Raw genomic sequence first — 9,073 nt, forward strand, 5'->3', positions numbered from 1 at the left:
AAGGCAAGTGTAATTATTGTGCCTACTTTGTTTTATTTAGAATACGTCTAAAATGAAGAATGTTGTTCAGTTAAATATAAAGCAAGGGGCATACTTACATCTAGTCATTACGTTTTTTATTTTGAAAAAATACTGTCTCGCATCGATATTGATGTAATAGTTCCTTCTTGTCTAGATAAATTGTTGAACGAGGAATTAAAATGCTCCTAAATATATGTTGCTGCTACCGCTAGGTATATTGATTTTTGTATAATAGAGTGCAATTGAAAAATAACTTTTTCCAATTAATATTTAATCATAATTAAATTGTTAAATTTCCTAGGAATTTTAAATTACTTCAAATATTAAAAATTAAAAAACAAAATACCTTTAAATCAAAAATTGTCATAAAATGCATGAACGTATACCTATATAATAAGTCAAGCTAGATTTAATGCGATGTGAAGCTTCAAGAAACAATGCAAAGTATATCATTATCTTGTGTTAATTATAATTATCACAACATTATACTAATAAAAACGGTTTCTACGACAAGTACTAATATATTTTAGGTAGGATAAAAAGTGAATTCCTAAGTAAAAAACCGTAAAAATTTATAATCACATATTTTGGTGGAAGGCATCGAATATAAATACAGTTCAACATCATAATATCGTAATACAATGTGACTCGCTGTATTATTATAATTTTTTTTCTTCATTCATACTCGTCGCGCCATCTGTGAACCGTTAACCGCGGAACCATCTCAACAATTTAAACCAGATGGCAAACTACATCTGTAGTAGGGAGAAAATTGATATTGAAACAGCACAATTTTTAAATTATTGTCAAAATTGAAAGGTTTATAATAAAAGCGTCGAATACTGAAAATTAAATTTACAACAGTACATTTTCAAATATCCGCACTAAACTATATTTATTACTCCGTTTTCAATTTGAGAGAGCTGTTAATGATACGTTTTCCTAAGGTATAAGTAAACTGAGGAAATCCAGACAGATGTGTACTCCATCCGATTGAATTTGTTCACAAGTTGATTATTATTCTACGATCGTTATTTCTAATATATTATATACTATATTTATATTATTCAGTACATCATCTCATATTGTGTTTGGAACAATAAAACCGACAGTAAGTGTTTTTTTTTCTAATTTGATAATTTAGCTGTATTTTTTGTATATTATAATCTTAGTAGACATATTGTATTTATCAATTGATAATAAAATGTAATGTAATAATCAATACGCCTGTACCATCTTACCGGTAAATATTATAGAACATTAAATAAAAAAAAAATGGAATAACATCAACTTAAAATACTTTAAATGTTATTTCATATCTATTATGAAAAATTATCGATTTACAATACTTACCAGCATACATAATATTTAATAACACAACGCATTAAAATTTAGTGTCGATGATAGGAGCAAACGCCGTGCGTCGGGTGATATTAGATTAAAACTGTGACGGTGCAGCTGAATTGTCTGTCTAGAACGCCTTGTTACTGAAACTGGAATTGGTTTCTCTGGTTTACGCTGACGCGGTATTGACCAAATTATAAGGTAGTCTAAGGTACAAACGACTAGCGACTGATGACGTTATTGGTACGGTAATAGTTCCACGACAGCATGTGATACACGAATAACCTAAAAGTATTCGTTCGTCTATGTACATTACACCCTACTCACGATATTATAATATCAAATTTACTATATTATTTATAGATATAAAGTATTTCTATTACATAAGAATCGCTTGCATGTGGTTGCGATGGACGGGGACGAGACGGACGTGACGCACTAGCGACCACCACTTCAACACCATGGCTCTCGGTGAATTGGGTTCCAGAGAATTTCTCGCGACTGACTAACGCAAACGTCTGACTAAAAGGCCGCACTACCGCGGTAATAATATTATATGAAATATAATATATTTTATAAAATATCGCTTGTTGTTTCGCCCACTACAACATTACACGGAACATAATAATAATATTTCAGAGGACCGTACCGCGCACAATTATAAATTCTCGACGGACATAGTTTTCCACATAGTTGTCGACTCGGCCGACATCCACCCCTCGGACCGACTACCACCCTCCGCTCGACCGCACGACTCGCGTATCAAACACAAATCGCTCACGTACAGCTTTCCCCGGGCGAGTGATGGGTTTTATCGTTACGTGACCTATTCCACGACAGTGGTGCAGTATAATATATAAATATACGTGTGTGGGTCTGTGTGTATTTCCATGCGGTTCGATGAACGTTTCGCGCTTACGGGAGCTGTTTTCGGCGTTCGTTGATCGTGGACCACAATAATGTTATTATTTCGCTCCGCGAAATCGAACAGTCGAGTGAGAGAGGGGGTGACATGGTTAATTGGGCCACCGAGATCGAATTATTATTATCAATGACGATGCGAGTCTCGCGAGCCTAAACACCAATTATTATACCGGAACGATGTTTAAAATCTTACGATTTAGTTAAAGCGATACTATTAAAACACTAAAATAATATCTTTGTAATAGCGATTAAATATTCAAAAAAAATAAATAAAAATAAAATTCATGCTATAGTATCATTATGAGTATTATATTCATACTGCGTACTGTGTTAGTAGTTCATATACGACAACTCGTAATACGATTTTTTTAAAAATTTACAACTTTTAAATTTTTATAGTCACACAATCAATATACGTATACGCCTTTAGACTTATACTCTATTAAATTTGAAAATGTATCACACTCAACGTGTACAGTATAGCCTATACAATGTAACGCAGTTTTTGGTCTAGATTTCGGTGCGAACATTTGTATTAACACATTATTATAAAACATTTGGCTTAGTACTTTGATTTTTTACGGAAAATATTCGTAATTGTCGTCTATAATCATAGCTGTTTGTAATTACTTATTATAAAATAATAATATAGTATTACTTTTATACGTGATTTCCACATAACAACTGGTATTTATTACAGTCAACGAATGAAGGGAAGAATAAATTCCTATCGGTTTTACGGCTGTTATTTTTATGTCTCCATTTTTTTCCGTTCAGATGACGAGTGGACATGTTTCGTTAATGGGTACTCTATGCCGTATTGAGATGACGGTGGTGAGATTGATGGATCCCGATGGGAATCGCAAACACGATGTAAAGTGTATAGTTTATTATATAATTTGAACCATCGGAATTTATGTTTAGAGCGTGAACGGGATATACCAAGGACCGGGTACGGGACACTATCTTCTCAGGTTCGTTAATTTCTGCAGCGAAAACCAGTGTTTTATTATTGTGAATTTTTAAACAACGATAAATCATTGGAATTTATTCGAAAACGATTTTAGTGCAGGTTGAGTTACTGCGGCTCAGGTTGTATACCCACTTCGAATAACTATATTAATATGATTAAATTCTTTGATAATATCAGTTTGGTGTCTGAAAACATATCTGGAATTTCACATTTTGGCAAAACATTTGACAAAATAATATATTATTTTAGAGAAATTAAAATATTTTATAATAAATAACTTAAACTATTAAAAATGTCTACATTCAAATTTTGATTATAAAATATAAATAACAGTTAATTCATGCAATTATTCCAAATTGTTTTTTTTCTGTAATTATTATATTGTAAATGTATATAAAGGTGCAAATCAATATTTAAAAATACAAACTAGACTTATTTGTATTATAAAATTATAAAAAAAAAAATAATGCAATTTTATTAACTGGTACATGTATTTGATAACCAATCTTATTTAAAATAATAACATTGAATACATAATATATATATATATATTTTTTTTTTTGTTTGATACATCTAAACGCACTTTTTTCATAGTTTTTAGCTTTGTTAACTATGTCTATGGAATATATTTTTAAATTCCAAAAACATATTTTTTTCCGTACCAACTTCCGTGGTTACTTTTGCTATACTTTTTTAATGCACATGTTTTTTTTTTTTTAGTTTTTCGTTTTGTTCTAAGGAGATATGTACCTAATGGAAATTCCAAAAAAAATGTCGTGAGTTGAATTCAAATATGTAAAGGACGTTTGATTATCAATTTCACACCTCTATTAACTAAAATAATGTATATAAATTATCATTATTTAAAACTAACTCTCCCCACTAAGCATCTAAAATTTAAATTCATACGTAGATTGTAGTGGTGGTTTATGGAGAGTTGTAAAGTTTTTAGCAAACTACGCATTATAATATTATGTATAACCAATTTACTTGAATACTTCTTGTTTGTAACACAATGCAGTGGCCATAATGATGGTGGTGATGTGATTGTTATATACATAAATAATATTATATGTACAAAAGAAAATGTTAGTGGAAAATGAAACAATTTATTTGCAAAGAATAGTGCATAGTCACAACACTGACAACAATGACGGTTATGACGAGATATTATAAAAGTTAAAAAAAAAGTTTCGTTTCAAGGATGGAATTAAATGAAAATGAAATGTATTATATTTGTATACAGACAACCGGGTGGAAGATTTTCCCGGTACATCAAATTAGTATAAGTGAAATTGCTTGAGGACAAATAAACCGACAGACTATGGAGATTGTTTTTAAGTGTCATTTATACGATCAGGGCTCGTCGTTTTATATAATGTTAATACACAACAAAATAATATGTGAATAAAACAGTAGGTGTTTGTTTTTGATTTTACACGTGAAATATATTCTTTGAACATCAGAACTATCAAAGTAGGGTCACGCATTTTTAGACATAACAGCACACACAATTCGAATTTAACTGCAGTTAATGTTTGATTTTTTACTAATTGATAAAACAGATGATTAATGGTTTGATTCTAAAAATTGTTTTCTGAAATACTAAAGAATTAAGACATCAATTCACACGAAAAAATAAAAAAAAAAATACAAAAAAAAATACAAAACTTTTTTTTAACGTAAAAAAAAATTTAATTAGCAATCTGTTACAATTTGAACAATACTCTTAAGAGATATAAAGATACGAAGCACAGAAATAACAGATTTGATCCCAGTGGAGATCCTTCGTCTAGAGATAATAGTTACGTTTAATTTACAGACTTTTGTATACAATATATATATATATTTTTTAGTAGGTCACAACACTATTTTTAGTCTCTTTTGATGATTACCTAGAATGATTGGGTATGAGAGTTGGGTAATAAGGTTAACGTTCTATAATAGGATCAGAAGATAGCTGGAGCTATATGCGTTTTTAATCATTTTTGTTCATTGACGGTTTAGAAATTGGCTGTGGTCAGAAAACGAGTAGAGGATTAATCATAAAATAAATAACATTTTCCAGGATGATGGGAGGCAAGTTGGTATTTTTATCTTGAGGAATGTTATTAACTGTCACATCTGCATATAATTTGTCACGTGTGTTCGTGTATGATTAATTTGCTGGTTGGCTGCTGTGCTAAGAATTTTGATTTTGGAATTGCTGCTGTAAGGCTTGTTTTAAATAGGAAGAATATTCGCGTCATTGTTGGAGTCCTTTACGAATAGAGAATTTTTTTAAGTTAGCAGGATAATTTCTATTGCATAACGTATTAATGTCAGGAAAGTAGTGTAGTTCGGTACATAATGTTGTGACTTAGTGAGATGATACATTTAAGAGAATAGGAGCAATAGTTTTTGCAATAACAATATTATTCCCTGGAAGAATAAATAGTAATATAATATTATTATAAAACGGGTTGTTCTCGTGATTTTTTGGCAGTTTATTCATGTGTATATGTTCCACGTATAGATGTATAAATTAAAATTACAATACAGTTGGGGAAATAATAATTTGTTAAAGTGGCCTTAATTAAATTAAGCGTCTCGGCTGTATCGTTAAAATGCTATTAAAAGTAGATAACAATTAGTAATGATCTTCCGAAAAAAGTCTGTGCAATTTATGATTGTTTTTTTGTTTTCAGAATTTTGGTAGGTAGGTATTATAAGAATTTTCAAACGCACTGAAATGATTTCAAACAATTAATCATTTATATTGTCAACGTTTATAATAGCATCGCAATCAAAATCGTCGCTATAAAATATCACAAAATTATTATATGATGTACAAACAGTATGCGTTTGTAGGAGAATAAAATGTAAAAACGACCGCTCGAAGACGAATATTTTAGAGCAGTTTATAATATTATCGCCCGAACGCTACTAAATATAATATTATAATACACATTATACTACACCACAATATGGCTGACCTAATGGATCGTATGCATTATTAGTATAATACATTGTGTTCAAAGTATAAGGGTTTCCCGACCGAGCACAATATTATTATAATATTTCCACGATACATATATATCACATTCGGACTATCGTCGATATTTTGCCACTATACTCTCAAATCGAACATAATATCTCTAAGCGAATCGATTATGGAGACGGACCGTCCGAACGGCAGTGTTATAATTCGGTGAGTATAATATATTAATGGTACGAATTATAGTCGGTAATATGCCGTTTTGCACTGTAAAAAAAAACCCGATCGGTTTTATACTTTCAACAGAGGCGAGTCTTTGCCGTTAGCGCGTACTTTACAATGAACACAATACACGAGAAGTTCTTCCGCGTGTGCGTTATCGTGCCGAGTTTATTGTGCGGTGGATTATTCGACAATAAAAAAAAAAAATTTCCACAATAAATGCCATCTAAGAATGATAATAATATACTGTATCGTGTAGCGGACCGCCGTCGAACGTCGATAGGTCCAAAACCCGGACCGTTTGAAATATTATAACCGTACCGTACGGACCGTATATTGTTCGCCGCTCTCGTTGAAAACGCGTGTTCACACTCGACGGAATTTATTATAATCAGCTCCTCGCAGCGGCGCACAATACGCTGTATGAACTTTATATAATATTTATCGCGTAAAAGGCATAATGCAATCGTCCGTAATTTCGGTATCTGCTACGAGTACCTACCTATCTCATATTTTATTGTCGATTGCACCACAGACGTTATGATAATATATAATATTTTATATTATTATATCTTGTGTTTGTGCCGTCGACCGCGGCCCTTGTGTGGACCGTAATTAAATAGACCTTACCGGACCGGCTTTATGTTTTGACGAATCCTTTTCTTTTATACACCGAATTATTAAACAAACGATAATGACGCAATATTATAATGCCATTGTCGTAATTACTCGCGTACGGCTCGCTTTCTTCTGCAAAACGCTACCGTCAATGTGTAAGCACTCATATATTATTATAATCATAATATTAAGAGACTACGTAAAATCGAACATGACTGGTATTGGAAATTAAAATTGTTTTACAATATTATGTTTACGCAATAGTCTCGATGACTAGAATTGTATATTTATTATTTTTTTTAATTATTCCCCCGGGTTTTGATTTCTATGGGAATTTTGAGTCGCTGTACAAATATTCAACTTTCGCACAATGTAATTCAATGCGCACTCAATTCAATTATCATAATAATAATAATAATAATAATAATTTGATGTACTATAGCTGTGGATGGAACTGTTCGATTTATTTTTTCGGCTGGTTTACCAAATTTCTTAATTTAGCTGCCGTCCTAGTTTTTTTTTCTATCCTGCCGTGGTCTTCCGTATACACGGTTTCCATATTTTATACTTGCAATTTACGTTTTTTTTCTTTTTTTCTTGTTCCATAAGTTTTAATTGAATTTCGGGACACGGGATTTAATACCGAAATCGAAACTAAAAACTATGTCTGTTTGGTGCGAATGGTGCAGTGGTAGTTCTATGCGCTTTACGTCAAAATCTTCTCCGATTAAAAATAATCGAAATCAGATGTGCCGGGTTGGATACATCGTATTTTATCCAATATGTATCAAATCAAAACTATATAGCCAACGTGTTCCTACCGAGGGTTCCACGAAGTCGCGAGCGCGGAGACAGACTTAACGATTTTGTCCATCTCACAGTGCATCGCCCATCGTAATATAGTGTATTATATATAGCTGCAGATAATACACGTAGGCAGTAAGTAAATACTAGAGATTCAATTACGAACCGAAAGATATATATTTAATTTCTATTCGTATTAACGTTGTCTCGATTCGAAATAAATACGTTTTGTTATTTTCTCTGAACCGTTATCGATTTGTTTTCCTTTTATATAATTTTATTTCACACAGATACAGTTTCTGCGTAATGGACACGTTCTGATATAATTACATTGTCGAGAAAAAAAACACTCTGAAATTATATTATAATATACATAACGTCTTGTTTGTATTACATCCGGCCGATTTCAAGTAGTATAAAATCTGACAATATCGCGAGCTTTCGTTGTGAATTCATGTCAAAATTCACGCGTTAACGACTTATATATCCGTTTCGCGTAGGCCGCCACCATATATGCGCGTGTGTGATGGTATCACAAATCGATACTGACGATTAAACCGATAGATTTATTTTCAATAACTTATCTGCTATTTATTTTTAACCTTACCCCGTGGTTTTAAATTTCCAATATTGTTTTCACACGTACTAATAATATATGTGATATTATATTACTAGTCGTGTATAATGCGAACACTTAGCCCTGCGGAGTCGGCGTGAAACTCGTCGTCTGTGTACATAAATCCATTATTATGAATAGTAAAAAATCTAAATACTCAACAGATAAATAAAATAATAAAAACGGTGCATATAGGTACTCTCTCCTTGTACACGCAATACTGTTTTAGTGTGTTCTACAGTGTGGTAGTTGCAGTATATAGGAGTGCGCCTACAACAAGTCGTATTGTTATTGTTTTTGATTTTCAAGTGTATACTTATGGTTTGTACCCACGTCGTACACCGACCACTCCCTAACATACGTACCATCCGCACGCACTACGCCGTTTATTTCAATATTGTATAATACACAAACGTATATATTTTGATAAAAATCAATAGTGAAATGAGGATGCGGGATCGCGAGCGGATGTCACTGCGACCGCAAGCGCGAAGATTATATCTGTGGTCCGAAGTTGTATGAAAAAAAAAAAATTCCCATCCAACCGAACCAAACGGCAATAAATAACGTTCTT

General features: G+C 32.1%; 1 protein-coding gene across 5 annotated transcripts in view; it reads left to right on the forward strand.

Moving 5' to 3' along the window:
* Positions 1-9,073, forward strand: part of LOC114125220 (autophagy-related protein 16-1) — a 230,141-nt gene that overhangs the window by 171,850 nt on the left and 49,218 nt on the right. The gene's annotated exons all lie outside the window — the stretch shown is intronic.

This window comes from Aphis gossypii, chromosome 1 (assembly GCF_020184175.1).
Source record: "Aphis gossypii isolate Hap1 chromosome 1, ASM2018417v2, whole genome shotgun sequence".
In the NCBI taxonomy this organism is placed as follows: domain Eukaryota; kingdom Metazoa; phylum Arthropoda; class Insecta; order Hemiptera; family Aphididae; genus Aphis; species Aphis gossypii.